This window comes from Ranitomeya variabilis, chromosome 4, assembly GCF_051348905.1.
Source record: "Ranitomeya variabilis isolate aRanVar5 chromosome 4, aRanVar5.hap1, whole genome shotgun sequence".
Classification (NCBI taxonomy): Eukaryota; Metazoa; Chordata; class Amphibia; order Anura; family Dendrobatidae; genus Ranitomeya; species Ranitomeya variabilis.
The window spans coordinates 210,305,287-210,326,119 of record NC_135235.1 but is presented as its reverse complement, the minus strand read 5'-3'; the positions used below and the strand labels follow the sequence as shown (position 1 = coordinate 210,326,119).

Sequence of the window (20,833 nt, the reverse complement as noted above, 5' to 3'; positions counted from 1 at the left end):
TTGATGTCACTAGTCTGGTCTTCGAGGCATCTTCTGATCCTCTGTCGCTCACGCTGGAATCTTCAGGCATCTCAAGCTGTGTCGGAACTTCTGACTTTCAGGGGGTCTAGAGGTTTTTGTACATGGACATAGGAAGATAACAGCTCATATCCTAAAGCCGTGACTTCCCAAGCGCTTGTGTCGAATTTTCCGAGTCTCATGAAAGATAGAAGTCTAATGCAGCATGAGAGTTCTGGAGAATTCAGCACGAATGGTGGAGGATCAAAATATGACAAGGACCGTATAAGTGGTGGTGAGTAGCGGAGGGGACAGAGAGATGAGCTGTGAGGTGAGTATAAGGATTTTTTAATTTTTTTACATATTACATTTATTATACTCTGTGTTCTGGGAAGACCCCATAGCTTAATAAAGGATATTAACTGTGCGGAGAATAACTTCTGCACAAATAACTATAGCTAGAGACCAAACCAGTCCAAAGGCAGAGACCAAACCGGTCTGACTCTGCCCCCTGGTTGGCTTCTCCTAGCACAGGTCTAGGTGATTTACAGATCACTCCCTAAGTAAATACATAGGAGAGACCTGTCAATCACCTAGCAGCACAAGGAGAAGCTAGCAGTGGGCGGAGCTCTAGCAGTGGGCAGCGCTGAACCTTTTCCAATGGTTCCCAGTAAGCTCTTTTAAGTATATTTTTTTCTGAAACACTGGAGTTTTTCAGACAGGGGTATATACACCTGTCTGCAATTGGGCAGCCGGGCTCTGAATCATGCTGCTCACTGTTTGGGCAGCATAAATCAATAGACAGGTTTCCTTTAAAGGGAATAAGCTGACATGAGAGCTCACTGTCTGTGAGTGTTGTAGTACCCAGTGTGCAGAGACCAGCACCTTCTCTGCAGGAGAGAACACTTACAGGGGCAGCGCTGGTCTTTGCATGCTGACTATTCTTTTTACAATGCACACTGACAGTGCGCTCTCCAACTTGCTTGTCATGTCACTTCTAATCAGAGTTGGCGAGGAAGCGCACTGTCATTATGCATATTGCACAGTGACAAGAATCTACTGAGCATCCATCAGAATTGACAAATGATGCTTCTACAGTAGAGCAAGAACTAGCCTAGCCCCTATAATGGGGTCACTGACCCCCTGGCGACCCTTCCTTTGAGTATCCCAGCATGTTGTACTGGGATTCTCAAACAAAGCATCATCAAATAGGAAGTAGTAAAAAAATAAAATAGAATGGTTGTGAATTTTTAATTCAAGCATATTACAATTTATATTTGATTATGGCATTAAATAGAGAGGTATTTAGGATGAAAAATAATTTGTGTTTCAGACCGCCGTAAGCTGAAATTTAGAATATCATATAACCCCAGAACTAGACAACTGACATACAATAAACACGATACACTGAATTTCACATCTTCATTTTATTCCTTTTTTTGTATTTTTATATTGTTTGGTATGGCTTTACAGTCAACGACTGCTCAGAAATGAACATTTTCTCACACACTATAAACAGACAAATGTTTTTTTGTGTTTTTTTTTCCCAACAAATTACACACGTGCATTTGGTTTAGATTTTTCATGGTTCAATTTTGTATGAGTCAGCTTTATTTTATTCTATTTTGCTAATTTTTACCCCTCTTATTAATTCAAATAAATTGGGTAATCACACCCCCAAGTAGCAGTTCTGTTCCTCTTGCAATTCATTTTTTTTTTTTTTTTTTACAGCATGCTATGAAATCCATGCAATCCTTAGTGAATCCAATTAATGTAGAGAAATTTTTGAGGAAAAGTGCTGGCACTGAAAGAAAGGTGTCTCAAGAGGAACATATTGCATAAGTCAAGCTCTTTTGTACCCCATTTTGAAAGAAGCCAAAACGGAAAGCCCATCTCTATAAGACTAAACCTCATACAAAGAATCTCATCATGAAATTCAAAATTTCACATTTTGTATTTTTGCTCGTATCAAGATGATATGACATGTACACGTGACCCTTCAAATTTTCCCCTTTCATCCTTAACACTTAGGTTTTCACACCTCTATCTTTTAAGTGAATTTCAACCTTTTGTTATCATCGTATACTTAAAAAGAATTTCGGAACGCAATTTTTCAACTATTTTGGTAGAAAAAAAAAATAATATTAAAAGATGGATATTCACTTTAAATATCTTTCGAATACATAAATGTACTTGAAAAAAAAAAAAACATTTTGAAGTAGATCGATGGGTTAAGGTCACTCGAAATCCAAACATCTGGCCAAGTGGTCAACATGTAAGAAATAATGAAGACATCAAGATGATTTTAATCGACAGGTGGATATTGCACATCCTCCGATAAACAATGGCAACGTTAAGACATTATCAAGAAATATACTTTTGTAGGACTGAAGATGTATTGAAACAAGAACAGAGTCAGGTGCAGAATTAATATACATTGGTCACCATTACACACATGGATGGATGGATTTACCATATCCAATTTTGTTTCTCGTGGTTCTTGAATGACCATGTGTACTCTTCATCATTTTAAGAATACATATAGATATATGTTTGGGAATATATATCTCTTCATATTTTAGTAGTATAGTTAGAATAATATCTGTTTCTTAAAAAAAAAAATATCAATAATACATTTATCTTCAAAGCCATTAGGCACAATGTTGATTAGTAGGCCACAATGTTTAGGAGAAGATCTAGTGGCATTTAGCTGGCATTCATTTTAGTAAAAGAATAAGGTTTTTTTGATCAATTCTAAAGGTCAGTAATACCACATCTTCTATACAAACCATAATCGTGCACTGGACAACAATCATCAAAACCCTTGGATCCATGTCAGGGCTGGAAGACGAACCCTTCAGACAATCGAGATCATGGTCAAACGTAGGACAGCTAACCATATTCTGAAGTCTCGCTCATCATAATACCAATGGTAAACTTACACGGATGGAAAAACCATCAAATACCACTCAATTTGGCATTATCAGCCTCACACACACAGAATTTACATTATTACATAAATCAATAGAAAGACAGTCGACAGAAAAGTGCTTACATCTCATGGCAAGAGACTACAAAGTTCTCTTGGGAGTCCATGGTCCAACAACTGTTTTACCAAAACAACCGGTCTCACGATGGTAAATTAAAAGTGTGGTACACAACGATCATCATGAAGTTTATTTTGTGTGGATTTTTTTTTTTTACTTTTCAACAACTTTTTCTACGTGATCAGTGGCGTTCTTGTGGAGACACTCAAAAAAAAACAAGACAAGCATTTGTTACCGAGCTATGAAATGACTTGAAAGACCATAGCGGCAATTGCTTTGGCAGTCAAGCACTATGTCCTCCAACCCAGGGAGCAAAATGACGCTGAGAATAGAGACTTTTCCTTTACATGCAGATCACTCGGACATAATGCTACTTTGTTGTAAAGATTTAGTGCTGTACTGTTCGTCTCTTCTTTATCATCCATGCTCTGTTTAGTGCATTGCTGGAGTTTGAAATGAGGAGTGGCAAGTCAGGCAACATCCATTAACCCAATCCATGGTGGAAAGGCCTGTAAGAGTTCACCATGGCTCGTTTAGGTTTCATCCAAAATGTGCATGATTACTCTATGGCTTTAAATAAATCTACATTTGTTCACAGCCTTGTCTTCCTTTTTGTCATTCATGGATGCCCTCCTCAATAAAAAGGTGAGATGAAGAGGAAACAGAGCAAGGCCCGAAGCTCAAATACCTGGAAAGCAAGACAACATTGGTAAGAATTGCACACATTAAACAGTTTCATATCAATGAACAAAGGGCTTATTAACCCAAATTTTTGGTGGTACATAAAATTATGTCATCCAATTATTATATGTAAGCATTTATTATACAATGTTTGTGCTACCAATTGTCCCATTCTTACATCTGAGACACAACCTATTTCTGGCTTTAAGATAATTGTCTTCAGCCCTCTTCCCACACCATTTTATCTACAGTATATAGGAGACCAGTTTCCTTGGGAGAGATTTGTACCCTTTTAAGCAGTGTTGCTGTTTTTCTGGAGTTTTATATAGTGTTGAAGACTATTTGACATGTTAAGAAGAGCAAACAAATCAATTTGGCAACAAATCAAGCCAGACGTGTCACTCGAAGCAAGGATCACCAAGCTACGACTTCATACGACACATCACACGAAGAGAGCACTCACTGAAGAAGGACACCATGGTCGGACAAATAGAAGGAACAAGGCGAAAAGGAAGACCAGCAACCTGATGGCTAAATAATATCAACATACATCAAATATCAATACCATGGATGGCACATGGACATCTGAGACACAACCTATTTCTGGCTCTAAGATAATTGTCTTCAGCCTCTCTTCCTACACCATTTTATCTATAGAGGAGACCAGTTTGCTTGGGAGAGATTTGTACCCTTTTAGGCAGTGCTGCTGTTTTTCTGGAGTTTCATATAGTGTAGAAGACTATTAGACACGTCAAGAAGAACAAACAAATCAATTTGGCAACAAATCAAGCCATACTTGTTACTTGAAGCAAGGATCACCAAGCTACGACTTCATACGACACATCACACGAAGAGAGCAATCACTGGAGAAGGACATCATGGTCGAAAAAATAGAAGGAACAAGGCAAAAAGGAAGACCAGCAACCCAATGGCTAAATAATATCAAGATATATCAAATATCAATACGATGGACGGCAAGAAGAGCAAAAAAATTTTGGAACAAATCAAGCCACACATTTCACTGGAATCACCAAGCCATGACTTGCCTACTTTGGACACATGTGAAGAGAGCAATCACTGGAGAAGGACACCATGGTCGGAAGAATAGAAGGAACAAGGCTAAGAGGAAGACCACTAACCTGAAGGCTTGAGGCTATCAAGATAATTGCAGACCCTGGTGGATCTATCTAGGCTTGCACACGATCGATCTTCCTACAGATTGTTCATCCATCAAGTCACCAAGTTTCGAGACCGAGCCTATGCCCAATAAATACATAAATATATAGACTAAGCCCCTACTCTGCTAGTAAAATATCACTTGTAATCTCTGCAAGGTAAATAAAAGACTGTTTGTTTCCAGAGCTGTAGAAACCCCTGTAGACTGATGAACATGGTACACATGCAAAATTTTCTGCAATCTAGTAAAAGAAAAAAAACTGCAGCATTGCACTTTCCAACATAATCCTCCTTTATAAAAATTTCTCCTTTTCAGCTTTTTTTATTGTTTTGTTTGCTTCTTAAATGCAAAATTAAGATTTTTTTCAAATAGTCTTTATTACAAGATGTCCTACCATTTTGCTGCTGCAGAGTATGTAAGTTCTATAGCGGAGTTCTTTTGCTAAACTGTTACAAATCCCCAGACGTCTTGCTCCTGACAGGTTTCTCTCTCCATCCCTCCCTTCAGTGTTATAGATAGCAGGAGGAAAGGGAAGGAGGTTGTACACAAATTTCCAGTGGACAGGGGAAAGTGTATCTCAGGGAGGGCAGAGAAAACAGGCCATAGACAATGCAGAAAGCAAGTAAAAACAGTACACCCCGGATACATACAGACCTCACATCCAGCCTATTTTACTGAGAGAGATACTCCTAATCTGAAACTTGGATCATACTACAAATGGTATTATAGGAGGTCTGAGATACAATGACGGGATGAAGATTGCAGACGGAAACTAAGTGCAATTAAAGAAAACTACTAACATGTAAAGACTAAAATTCTATGTCAAACCACATTGTGGGTGACCACACAGTCTACGCAAGCAACAGTGAAAGACTAATATCTGTGGTCAACAGTGATTATTTTGTGCAGCAGAGTCTCAAGTGGACTCTTGATGGAATATTGAATGGCTGCAGAGGTCAAGCTTCAAAACAACGCCATGTGACCGCTGTCACACACTATCTGTAATGTTTATTCAGTGTTAAGCTGTGACGCCCTTTCACTATACAGTTTAACTACAAAACGGCTGCTGAATTCCTTGCCTCTGCTTTTATACAGGCTTTGATAGTTTCAACTGATTGGCCATGTGATATCATGCCCGAAAGATGCAAACCGTCTATCCTTACTGCTCCCAAGGTTATGTGACCCTTCTCTGGCAATCTTTAGCAACGTGTAAAATGATGGCAGGTATTTTTTGGTGGTGATTCACGCGAATCTAATCGATTCGCCTGTCCTTGATATTTTCCTGTTACACCGTTTCTAGGGGAAATATTAATGTGGCATGTGAAGGAGAATCTCATGATTTTTTTTGTCATATATATACAGAATCTGACAGAAAAGAAAAAAAAAACGTATATGCCTCCAAGTGAAATTGGAGGCACACGGGAATGTTCCAGACTGCTATTGGCGTGGTGTCTCGGCACAGCAGAAAATCTTTTTTTTTCCCTCTGTGATCCAGGCCTGTATCATTTTTATTACATAATGTAATGTAATTCGTCTGTATGTAAGCTTTACAGGCATTTCGCGCTATGGTTACCATAGCAACCCGAGCCAGTTCATCATCAATGGGATAAATACAAAGTATTTGTGACTTGCCTTCCACAGATAAATGTCTGTTGTGATTTGGAGCATTCATCTTCATATATTTCATTTGGAGGCTAATGGATTATTCTTTATCACGAGGTTAGTCAAATGTTACATCATACAGATTCTGCTCTTATAAATCTTGATTAAGAAGATTTGCCTTAAGATTTCTCTGAGGAAGCTCAGATTCACGTCGGCTCATTGGAAATTAAAATATGGCTTTTGGACTCTTATGAAGAAAAATAAAGTATTTTTTTTGTAGCTCAGGCTCAGTGCTGCTCGGTTGTCATCACCAGGTAAGTAGAAAACCATAGGGAATTGCCAAGAAGATTACCTTTTTCTTAAGAAAATAGATCCCCATGACTTTGGGGAGAATTTTCAAGTTCCTCCTGGAATTAAAAGGGTTCTCCTCCTTGGGCAAATCATTTTTTGTTCAAAGGTTTTTTAAAATGCTTGTCGAAACTCCCTATAGTTGTAAGTCAAGTGTGGGAACCTAATGATAAATTGGCAAAAACTGATGGCGAAACCCCCTATAGTAGTAAGTAAAGTGTGTGGAAACCTAATGATAAGTTTGTGAAACCCCCTTTAGAGGCTGTAGAGGCAAAATTTTGAATGAGACCTAATTGCAAAAAATATATTTTTAGCTCCAACAATAAATTAAAAAATAAACACTAATTAATATTAATAGAAAAGTAACATAATTAAAACAAATGTACTATTATTACTACTACTACTACTACTAATAATAATAATAATAAATACAAATTACCAATTAAAAACTGTCCATAAAGGGACATGTTTTAACGAAAAATCCCATAAAAGAGTATTAAAAATGTGCTTTCAAAAATATACAACCATTTCAAAATCCAGAGCAAATTGGTTTCAGCAGAATAAAATTTGCAGCAAATTTTGCCCAAAAATTCCGATTGGCCTGAAATGCAATTTTTTTTGCAATTTGCTTCGTCTGAATTCAGCAAGATGGTGGCAGGACACAATTTTATTGGATTATTAAGGGCCAGGAAGGTTTCAAAACAATAAAATATTATACTGGCCCTCACCTGTCCCACTGAGCGGTCCCACTATATCCTTGTTATTCTTTTTGTCTTGTCTTCACTGGGTTGCATTTCGCATTTTTGATTGCACCTTCCGGCCATCTTTAGCATCTCTCAGAGCCCACCATCGGCATGAACTCACGGAGTCTCGTTAGTGCCCTAATACCAAAGGTTGTCAGTGCTGGAAGAGGCCAAAAATGGCGGGATGCCAAGTTATGCTGAAGACCGCCCAGTGAAGACAGGACTAGAGCCGTGATGCCCAGAACAAATAAAAGCCGGGTGAGTGTAATTTTTTTTTATTTTTACCTCTGTTTATTTTGCTCTGTGGTCTCTAAAGACCCTTGAGACTAATAATGCACATTTAATCGAATTTACTTGACAAAAATTGAGTGAATCTGCCAATTCAAGTTTTTCCAGATTCACTCATTTCTACTGTATGTGTCATTAATAAACTGCATGCTCATCACATACTGATTTCAATCTAAATTATCCTCCGGAGCTGAATTCATAATTCTGCAATCCTCAGAGATTAAATCTTTCAACATCTGCAGGAAGCTTGCTTTATCTTTACACCAGGCTCTGAAAAGTAATCTAATCTTGAGAAAACTGAATGCCCCCCATCCCCCCATGTATTACTGGAGATAAGCTAAGCTGCTAAGGACTAGTTTGCAGTTATAAGAAATATATAATTTTATGCGGAAAAAAAAATTGTCAAAAGATCAGGAATTTCAGAGAAATGTGCAGAAAAAAAGCCTACTTATGAAAAAAACGGGAACGCGACGCATTTCCATCCTCTGCGAAGGATGAAAGACATATGTAACTTTGATAACTTGTGTAATTATTGTCAAGCAAATTTTTCGCTTTGTTCTCAATATACTCCAAAAAAAAAGTCACTGAAGAAAATCTAAGAACAAAACATCAATTACGGAAGCAAGATTAAAGCCACAACCAAATCCAGAGGAGCAAAACATGTAAAAGTGAAGGCTAAGAAGCTGTCATTGAAGCCAAGAACACCAGGAAAAGAACCAGGGTCTGATCGGCAGGGTAGAAACACTGGGTCAGGTGCCTTAAAAATGAGGTTCTTAGGGCCAGGAGGTTCTTGGAAGAACAGGAAACCACTTTGAAGACTTGGTAGATCTTCCGATCAAGTCAAAACCTCAAAAAAAAATCTCGAGGAAAATAGCACTTCCAGAAGGTTCCTTGTACTTGAGCCTGTTATTAGACCGAGCCCTGGCATAAAATCAAATGTTCAGGTGATGTGGAAACAGGGCATGGTCTTTAAAAAGGGTACAACAATGAATGACTCCTGCTGGAGAGGCAGCTAGAAAAGTCGGAATCTAGTCTGATCTAATTAGAAGGTCATGGTCTGCATTGCCAAATGGCAAAATTTCTCTGAAATTTTTCATCTTTTGACAATTTTGTTTATTTTTTCCACATATAAAAAGTATATACGGCACTATATACATAGATAGCAAGGGATCCACCCTTCATTATAGGTTATGTTACAGCTCACCTTCACATCCTACTGTACAATGACTTATAACACCTCTATATACAGTAGATCACACAGGATTCACCATTCACAATAGATGATGTCACAGTTCACCTCCTCCTCCTCCTGTACAATGACTGATAACCCCTCTATATACAGTAGATAACACAGGATCCACCATTCACAATAGGTGATGTCACAGCTCACCTCCTCCTCCTGTACAATGACTGATAACACCTCTATATACAGTAGATAACACAGGATCCACCATTTACAATAGGTGATGTCACAGCTCACCTCCTCCTGTACAATGACTGATAACACCTCTATATACAGTAGATAACACTGGATCCACCAGTCACAATAGGTGATGTCACAGCTCACCTCCTCCTCCTGTACAATGACTGATAACACCTCTATATACAGAAGAATAACACAGGATCCACCATTCACAATAGGTGATGTCACAGCTCACCTCCTCCTCCTGTACAATGACTGATAACACCTCTATATACAGTAGATAACACAGGATTCATCATTCACAATAGGTGATGTCACAGCTCACCTCCTCCTCCTGTACAATGACTGATAACACCTCTATATACAGTAGAAAACACAGAATCCACCATTCACAATAGGTGATGTCACAGCTCACCTCCTCCTCCTGTACAATGACTGATAACACCGCTATATACAGTAGATAACACTGGATCTACCATTCACAATAGTTGATGTCACAGCTCACCTCCTCCTCCTCCTGTAAAATGACTGATAACACCTCTATATACAGTATATAACACTGGATCTACCATTAACAATATGTGATGTCACAGCTCACCTCCTCCTCCTCCTGTACAATGACTGATAACACCTCTATATACAGTAGATAACACAGGATTCATCATTCACAATAGGTGATGTCACAGCTCACCTCCTCCTCCTGTACAATGACTGATAACACCTCTATATACAGTAGATAACACAGGATCCACCATTCACAATAGGTGAGGTCACAGCTCACCTCCTCCTCCTCCTGTACAATGACTGATTACATCTCTATATACAGTAATGATAATAATAATCTTTATTTTTTATAGCGCTAACAAATTCTGCAGCACTTTACAGTTTTGCACACATTATCATCGCTGTCCCCGATGGGGCTCCCAATCTAATTCCCTATCAGTATGACTTTGGAATGTGGGAGGAAACCCACGCAAACACGGGCAGAACATACAAACTCCTTGCAGATATTGTCCAAGGTGGGATGAGAACCCAGGAGTCAAGCGCTGCAAGGCTATCCACTGAGCCACCGTGCAGTCCTTTAGATAATACAGGATCCACAATTCCCAATAGGTGATGTCACAGCTCAACTCCTCCTCCTGTACAAGGACTGATAACACCTCTATATACAGTAGATAACACAGGATCCACCATTCACAATAGGTGATGTTACAGCTCTCCTTCTCCTGTACAATGACTGATAACACCTCTATATACAGTAGATAACACAGGATCCACCATTCACAGTAGGTGATGTCACAGCTCACCTCCTAATCCTGTACAATGACTGATAACACCTCTATATACAGTAGATAGCACAGGATCCACCATTCACAATAGGTGATGTCACAGCTCACCTCCTCCTCCTGTACAATGACTGATAACATCTCTATATACAGTAGATAACACAGGATCCACCATTCACAATAGGTGATGTCACAGCTCACCTCCTCCTCCTGTACAATGACTGATAACACCTCTATATACAGTAGATAACACAGGATCCACCATTCACAGTAGGTGATGTCACAGCTCACCTCCTAATCCTGTACAATGACTGATAACACCTCTATATACAGTAGATAGCACAGGATCCACCATTCACAATAGGTGATGTCACAGCTCACCTCCTCCTCCTGTACAATGACTGATAACATCTCTATATACAGTAGATAACACAGGATCCACCATTCACAATAGGTGATGTCACAGCTCACCTCCTCCTCCTGTACAATGACTGATAACATCTCTATATACAGTAGATAACACAGGATCCACCATTCACAATAGGTGATGTTACAGCTCACCTCCTCCTCCTGTAAAATGACTGATAACACCTCTATATACAGTAGATAACACAGGATCCACCATTCACAATAGGTAATGTCACAGCTCACCTCCTTCTCCTGTGCAATGACTGATAACACCTCTATATACAGTAGATAACACTGGATCTACCATTCACAATAGTTGATGTCACAGCTCACCTCCTCCTCCTCCTGTAAAATGACTGATAACACCTCTATATACAGTAGATAACACTGGATCTACCATTAACAATATGTGATGTCACAGCTCACCTCCTCCTCCTCCTGTACAATGACTGATAACACCTCTATATACAGTAGATAACACAGGATTCATCATTCACAATAGGTGATGTCACAGCTCACCTCCTCCTCCTGTACAATGACTGATAACACCTCTATATACAGTAGATAACACTGTATCTACCATTCACAATAGGTGATGTCACAGCTCACCTCCTCCTCCTGTACAATGACTGATAACACCTCTATATACAGTAGATAACACAGGATCCACCATTCACAATAGGTGAGGTCACAGCTCACCTCCTCCTCCTCCTGTACAATGACTGATTACATCTCTATATACAGTAATGATAATAATAATCTTTATTTTTTATAGCGCTAACAAATTCTGCAGCACTTTACAGTTTTGCACACATTATCATCGCTGTCCCCGATGGGGCTCCCAATCTAATTCCCTATCAGTATGACTTTGGAATATGGGAGGAAACCCACGCAAACACGGGCAGAACATACAAACTCCTTGCAGATATTGTCCAAGGTGGGATGAGAACCCAGGAGTCAAGCGCTGCAAGGCTATCCACTGAGCCACCGTGCAGTCCTTTAGATAATACAGGATCCACAATTCCCAATAGGTGATGTCACAGCTCAACTCCTCCTCCTGTACAAGGACTGATAACACCTCTATATACAGTAGATAACACAGGATCCACCATTCACAATAGGTGATGTTACAGCTCTCCTTCTCCTGTACAATGACTGATAACACCTCTATATACAGTAGATAACACAGGATCCACCATTCACAGTAGGTGATGTCACAGCTCACCTCCTAATCCTGTACAATGACTGATAACACCTCTATATACAGTAGATAACACAGGATCCACCATTCACAATAGGTGATGTCACAGCTCACCTCCTCCTCCTGTACAATGACTGATAACATCTCTATATACAGTAGATAACACAGGATCCACCATTCACAATAGGTGATGTCACAGCTCACCTCCTCCTCCTGTACAATGACTGATAACATCTCTATATACAGTAGATAACACAGGATCCACCATTCACAATAGGTGATGTTACAGCTCACCTCCTCCTCCTGTAAAATGACTGATAACACCTCTATATACAGTAGATAACACAGGATCCACCATTCACAATAGGTAATGTCACAGCTCACCTCCTTCTCCTGTGCAATGACTGATAACACCTCTATATACAGTAGATAACACAGGATCCACCATTTACAATAGGTGATGTCACAGCTCACCTTCTCCTCCTGTACAATGACTGATAACACCTCTATATACAGTAGATAACACAGGATCCACCATTTACAATAGGTGATGTCACAGCTCACCTCCTCCTCCTGTACAATGACTGATAACACCTCTATATACAGTAGATAACACAGGATCCACCATTCACAATAGGGGATGTCACAGCTCACCTCCTTCTCCTCCTGTACAATGACTGATAACACCTCTATATACAGTAGATAACACGGGATCCACCATTCACAATAGATGATGTCACAGCTCACCTCCTCCTCCTACACACTGATAACTAGAGATGGGCAGACACCTGGATGTTCGGGTCTAGCGGGTTCAGACAAATAGTTACAAAAAGTTTGGGTTCGGGTACCAGAAAAGTGCCTGTACCCGAACCCGAGCATTCAGTGTTTGCCACGCTGTCATGTGCATGGCAGAACGGCAAACACTGCTTCTGGTTGGCAGTGAAATCATCCCCGCCAGTCAGAGAGCCACGGTTCCCATGCTATCAATAGACAGCGTGAGCACTCTGCTGTGATCAGAGGTATATAGTGATGAGCGAGTGTGCTCGTTACCAGAAATTTCTGAGCATGCTAGAGTGTTCTCCGAGTATCTTGGGCGTGCTCGTAGATTATGTTTGCGTCCCTGCAGCTACATGATTTGCGGCTGTTAGACAACCTGAACACATGCAGGAATTGCCTGTTTGTTAGGGAATCCCCACATGTATTCAGGCTGTCTAGCAGCCGCAAATCATGCAGCTGATGGGACACAAACATAATCTACGAGCACGCCCAAGATATTCGGAGAACACCCAAGCATGCTTGGAAAACTCAAGTAACGAGCACACTCGCTCATCACTAGAGGTATAAAGTTTACCTCCGGTCATTGGTGTCAATGGATGGGACTACTGCTCCCATCATCCGACACCTGCTACCGCTAATAACAGCGAGAGCAGGAGCAGCTAATGGTTGTATTCATTAGCCGACTCCTGCGCTGTAAATAATTAATTAAAAAAAACCCGGTGTGGGTTCCCCAGTATTTTTGATAACCAGCCAGGCAAAACTCTAAGCTGTTGGCTGCAACCCTCTGCTGTCAGCTTCAACCAGGCTGGTTATCAAGAAAAGAGGGGTCCCCACGCTGTATTTTTTAATTATTTAAATAAATAATTTTAAAAAAGCAGCGTGGGGTCCCCCTATTTAAAGCAGACAGCTGGGGGCTGGTATTCTCAGGCTGGTAAGGGGTCATAGGTATTGCCCCCCCAGCCTAAAAGTAGCAGCCCGCAGCTGCCCAGAAAAGGCACATCTATTAGATGCGCAAATTCTGGCACTTTTCCTTTTTTTCTGATGTTTTTTGCGTTGGTGAGCTCTCACATTCTGTGCGCTCGCATGCTGCGCACTCAATCAGGCAATGATTTCTCCATTCTGAGCGCTCATGTACAACATTATATGCCGGCAGATGACCAGTAAAAAGTAAATACTGCATGAAGCTGGAGATTTATACATTACGAGGCAGGGATGTGAACGGAGACATGTTTATTCATACAGGAGAACTAATCAAGGTACTTGCGGCCCCAGAATTTGCAATTAGCAGCGCTCATTACGGTCCACGGACAGGGCCATTAATAAAGCATTGAACAGAACTCTGAAAGAAACAGTGTGTTAGAGGAGAAGAAGAAAAAAGATGCAGGAGCAACGATACCCATTGTAGAGGTGTCACTGAGAGTGTGATGAATGTCCCCGACCGGTTATAACATTGGGTGTAGTAGGATCAGTCGATGACCCCTTCTAGACTAGAATGGGAGTATACGTTTATTTCTAAAACGGTCTTCTTGGGATTAAATTTTCAGAGCAGCAGTTTGTGCTTCAGAGCTGCTTTTCCTGCCATAACTAAGAAAAGGAGGTTCCAGACACTAAGCTTTATTCAAGGTCTAAATGTGAGTTTCTTGACTCAAACTCAACAGCTAAATATTACCTGTATATCCTTCTCTTGGCCTTTATTTTTCCTTTTTTTTTTGGAACCTTTATGAATTTTGCTCTGAAGCCCAATTTCTTTTTTTCATGCAATGGAAGCGTTACCTATTTCTGATCTTAGATTGTTGGCGGGGTTCTTCCCGTAATGAACAGGGTTAGCAGGGGGGAGATAGGACCAGAGCTTTTGCTTCTTTGTTTGTATCCAGTAGCCTCATGCTCCAAGAGAAATCAATTTTTCCAATCCAATTCGTTAAATTAAGACCTTTAACAATTTATTTTGATCTATTGAACTGTAAAGGTTGAATTAAGTCCTGCAGTGCGAAGTACGACGACTGCATCACGATACATTATATTGTTCAGCTCGTTGCCTTAGATAATGGTATTAGAGACCTCACAGTTTTGCTTGGGGGCATTGGATGTTGAGCGCTGTTTTAAAAGGACACAGAGTTCCCTTTAATGAGTTAATGTAAGCCAGACTTAATATCCACAATTATTAAGCAATCCAATATCTTCTTCCTTACATATTGTACATCTCAAATAAAAGTCCCTAATATTGTCTAAGTAAGAGCCCCATACTAGGTCGAATAAAGTTCACAAAGCAAAATCTCTACATACCATGTCAATATCATAGTGATGTGGTGCCATGTAGCTCCCAAATAACAATGCCCAACTACCACTGTCTTATTGATATAAATCGAAGATGGGAGAGAGGGATTTATATATGATACAGTAATAGCAAAATAATATGGCCACATAATGCACACATACACTACCGTTCAAAACTTTAGGGTCACTAAAAATGTCCTTATTTTTGAAAGAAAAGCACAGTTTTTTTCAATTAAGCTAACATTAAATGATTCAGAAATACCCTCTATACATTGTTAATGTGGTAAAAGACTATTCTAGCTGCAAACGTCTGGTTTATAATGCAATATCTTCATAGGTGTATAGAGGCCCATTTACAACAACCATCACTCCAGTGTTCTTATGGTACTTTGTGTTTGCTAACTGTGTAAGAAGGCTAATGGATGGTTAGAATACCCTTGTGCAAGTATGTTAGCACAGCTGAAAACAGTTTGGCTGATTAAAGAACCTATAAACCTGACCTTCCTTTGAGCTAGTTGAGAATCTGGAGAATGACATTTGTTGGTTCCATTAAACTCTCCAAATGGCCAGAAAAAAAGAACTTTCATGTGAAACTCGACAGTCTATTCTTGTTCTTAGAAATAAAGGCTATTCCATGTGAGAAATTGCCAAGAAACTGAAGATTTCCTACAACGGTGTGTACTACTCCCTTCAGAGGAGAGCACATCAGGCTCTAACCAGAGGAGAAAGGGAAGTGGGAGGCCCGGCTGCACAACTGAGCAACAAGACAAGTACAGTAGAGTCTGTAGTTTGAGAAATCAACGCCTCACAGGTCCTCAACTGGCTGCTTCATTAAATAGTACACTCAAAACGCCAGTGTCAACGTCTACAGTAAAGTGGCGACCCGGGATGCTGGCCTTCAGGGCAGAGTGTCAAAGAAAAAGCCATATCTGAGACTGGCTAATAAAAGGAGAAGATTAATATGGGCAAAAGAACACAGACATTGGACGGAGGAAGATTGGAAAAAAGTGTTATGGACAGACATATCCAAGTTTGAGGTGTTTGGATCACACAGAAGAACATTTGTGAGATGAAGAACAACTGAAAAGATTCTGGAAGAGTGTCTGACGCCATCTGTCAAGCATGGTGGAGGTAATGTAATGGTGTGGGGTTGCTTTGGTGCTGGTAAAGTGAAAGATTTGTACAAGGTAAAAGGGATATTAAATAAGGAAGGCTATCACTCCATTTTGCAACACCATCCCATATCCTGTGGACAGCGTTTGATTGGAGCCAGTTTCATCCTACAACAGGACAATGACCCAAAGCACACCTCCAGATTATGCAAGAACTATTTAGGAAAGAAGCAGGCAGCTGGTATTCTATCTGTAATGGAGTGGCCAGCGCAGTCACCAGATCTCAACCCCATTGAGCTGTTGTGGGAGCAGCTTGACCGTATGATACGCAAAAAGTGCCCATCAAGCCAAACCAACTTGTGGAGGGGATTCTGGAAGCATGGGCTGAAATTTCTCCAGATTACCTCTTACCTCAGCAAACTAACTGCTAGAATGCCAAAGGTCTGCAATGCTATAATTGCTGCAAAGGGAGCATTCTTTGACGAAAGCAAAGTTTGAAGGAGAAAATTATTATTTCAAATAAAAAATTTTTTTCTAACTTTCTCAATGTCTGGACTACATTTTCAATTCATTTGGCAAATCATTTGATTAATGAAAGTATGAGTTTTTATGGAAAACACAAAATTGTCTGGGTGACTCTAAACTTTTGAACAGTAGTGTATATTAGTCAAACCATAGAATGGTAGTATTGGAAGGGACCTCCAGGGTCATCGTGTCCAACCCCCTGCTCAATGCAGGATTCACTAAACCATCTGATATCACAACCATTACTATAAAACAATGTGACATACAGTAGACTACTTTGACCCTTAGGAAGGTATGTACCAAAATTAGAAGTAACCACTATTCATAGGATAGGGTATGCTTTCCGATTGCTGGAGAGTTCGACCATTGGGACCCTAGAAATCTTGAGAAAGGTCTTTGGCATTCTGATTAATTAAGGTGCTATTCTCAAACTGTCTCTTAAGCAGCTCACAACTCTGAAGTCTCCTTGCTTCCTGGTTTCTGGTAGGGTGGGATCTTCTCCTTGAGTGACAGTTCAGGTCAATAGCAGAGCTGTAGCATTAGTAGAAGTATAAAGATCAGCACAAGGTCTCCAATAACATATTCAGCTATCAGAGGTTTGTTCTGAAGGCTAAAAAACCACCAGAATAAATTTTATAAGGGTATAATTAGTAGAAAACCTAAAACAGTACTTTTTATTAGATATGCATTAAAAGATGCTCACCATCATTTAGGAAAAACATAATAAATATTACCAACACCCAAGCATGGTAGGGTTTGCGGACACAGGGCCAAAAATTCCTTGAAGAGGGTGAAAAAAATCCTAAAAAATAACCCTAGGGGGCTCCTAGTAGACTGGCCCTACCTACCAGTGGAGGTTGGCACCCTAAGATTCGATGTGGCGCCCCCACTCCTTGTCGACTATCCCTCCTGGCCCTAAATGTCCCTATCCACTACCCATGCCCAAACCCAACGACATACACACAAGACTCTAACTAGAAAAATCTGCAGTACATTTGCAAGACCGATATATTGATGCACTGTCATAAATAAAGAGTGCTGATTTACTCAAGGGGTATCTTTAGTCTATATAGTCATTGAGATATAGACCCCTTAAATACTTAGACCAATGCTCATGAGTATCATAGATACATCCAGTTAGGATAGATAGAGACTAACTATATTGATGTATAGGTGACCACAGATAGCTGCATAAATGAAAAAAATGTCCAGGACTTGTCCACATAAAAATTAGGGTTTGACTACATGTGTGATCATTTTGTATTTCATATCTCCACATATCAAAATGAATATATGCCAAAACAAAAATGTTATCATGCCAAAGCCCTGAGTCACTAAGACGATCATCACAGACTATTACAAAGAAAAATATAGTAGCTTGCCCACTGAGTCACAGTGTCCCAGTCTTTCTGGGTTCAGTATATAAGCACAGACATCAAACCGCCTGATGTCAGACGATATAAGTCATAATTTCGGACAGCATAAGTCATAGATCATAATGCAAGAAAAATATCTTGCTAAAGCCACCATAATGGGTCACTTATCTGGTCACTTGTCTGATCATGTCTGGTCATTTGTCCCAGTTATTCTTTAGGCGTCCCTACGCGTTTCGCCCTCTCCCATCGGGGCTCATCAGGGGACAATCAAAAATAGGAGTGTGCTGAAGTGGCCATAATAAACAATGATCAATGTGGAGGCTGAACATACAGTATTTGCATATAAATAAAATAATGAATTTCAACATACACATGGCCCACATCTCCCACATCTAACAAATTCTCCAGAAATCTTCTGGAAAGCAGAACTTCTTGAAGGTGTCTTGTGTATGACACCTGAATCTGTCAAAGGTATGAGGTTCCTGTAAAATGTACGGAAGGGGGATAGCTTAAAAAAAGGGTCTGAGTGTTGATCAAATGCTTAAACCAACAAGCCTGATGGATGAGAAATCTTAAAACTTGGAAAAGTATGGCTCTGATCCAGCCATCAAATTTCCTTTTGGAGCCTTCATTAGGGCTGATGACCAACATCAAGTGTTCTCTCTTCTTGAAAAATGACATGTATAATTTAAAATTGCATCTTCCGAGAAAAAGAGGACTTAACTCTATAGCGCCACCTGTTGGAAGTAGCGATCCTAAGTACTGATTTGACTTTTATCCTAAGTCATATTGCACGACTCGTTAAAGGGTTGATTGTGACTTGTAGGATCGCTACTTCCAACAGGTGGCGCTATAGAGTTAAGTCCTCTTTTTCTTGGAAGAGGCAATTTGCATATTTAATTTCCCAGAGGAGCATTGCACGGCGAATAAGCCTCCTTACCTTGACAAGCCAGCTGGTATGTCACTCTCCATAAGGAGAAACATTACCCCTTAGACCCCATGTATAATTTAGTAATCCAGTAATGGAAATTGGAGATTTCTTTGTCTCAGAACTTTATGGGAAACCAAAAGAATTTGTGCTCCAATCCTACAAGTCTCTCCCAACCATCTCATGCCATTTTTAGTATTTCTGCCCTACAATGTGACAGAGAGCTTTGTGGGCTCTTTAGAAAGTACGACCAGACAACTGAAACCTTTTACAGCTGAACAGATTAGTTTTTCACTATGAATAATTTTTGTTCAATTTACCGAAGTTTGATATTTCGACACAAAGCTTTTTCTACGCGCTAATAAGACTTCAAGCTTTTACCTGCAGGCCGTATACAGTAATCTTTGCCGCTGGTAATATGGCTTCCCAAGGCACCGCATATTATATCAGACTTTAATGAATTGACTCTAACGGTACAATACCAGACAATTTCCACAGCTGGAAACTCGTTTACAATGCATTCAATCACAGTAATAGATCAGAGGCTGTATAATCAAGGTGTGGAAAGACAAATCTGTGTTTCGACTCTTTAACATGGAAAATCACCGCCTAGTCAATGTCAGCCTTAGTTAGAATACGCTTGAAAGGTAATGCATGTCTTCCAACTAAAAGATCAGAAACATAGATACATACTGCTAGTGAAGCCCAGGAGTCTTCCCACACAGTATGGTACGTCTTTCTTGGCCCCCATAGTACAGTATGATGACCCCACAATACACAAAATAATTTCCAGACAGCACCCCACATACCGTATTATGCCCCGGACTCCCCCATAGACAGTATGAGCCTCACACAACCCCTCTCACACTGTCCTAGGTTTAGCTAAAGTCAGGACATACTCTCGACTCCTGGGACAGCAGGACAGAACCTTAAGTTCAAGAATGTCCTGCTGGATTTGGGACAGTTTGGAGGTATAGGTAATATACCATAATGTTTCCACCTAGGTCAGTGTATTTCAACTCCAGTCCTCAAGACCCACCAACAGGTCATGTTTTCAGGCTTTCCGCACAGGTGATGGAATTAATGCTTGAGCAGGTGATGAAATTATCACCTATGCAATATTAACGAAATCCTGAAAACATGACCTGTTGGTGGGTCTTGAGGATTGGAGTTGAGAAACACTGGCCTAGATGGATGCGGTTCATAATTTAAACCCATTTTCCAAATATCATATCTGTCCTCTGCACAGAAAATCCAAAGACACGTGAAAAAACTAAGATTATTTGGGTTTGGTTTATAAAATAAAATCTCAAGAAGTACAAAAAACTGTTCTTCTACATGTGCAGTAGTTTGTAGCTACTTTGTAATATCGAAGGCATTTGGACTTCTCGCAAGCAACTTACCAACTCGTATGTCGGCTCCCAAAAAAATGGGAAAATCTCCCAGACTACGAAAGGAGTTGGCAAATCTCTTGGGCCTGGATAAGACCTTCTGGAAAGTAGGTCTTGTACCTCAACAACTTTGGATAAAAGGGAATGAGGGAGTGGATAAGGAGCATAGAATGGTCAGAGAACTAACATAGATGATGGTTGCCTATAAACAAAGGCATAGTCATAGCCAAAACTTCTTATAAATGAAGG

General features: G+C 40.1%; 1 protein-coding gene across 10 annotated transcripts in view; it reads right to left on the bottom strand.

The window, feature by feature from the left end:
* Positions 1 to 1,405: 1,405 nt before the first annotated feature.
* SYT3 (synaptotagmin 3) overlaps positions 1,406 to 20,833 on the bottom strand; it is a 255,817-nt gene continuing 236,389 nt past the window's right edge. For all 10 annotated transcript variants that reach the window (XM_077259819.1, XM_077259821.1, XM_077259822.1 and 7 more), the window contains one exon: positions 1,406 to 3,732. The gene's annotated coding sequence lies outside the window, so the exon portion shown is untranslated. The remainder of the gene's footprint in view (positions 3,733 to 20,833) is intronic.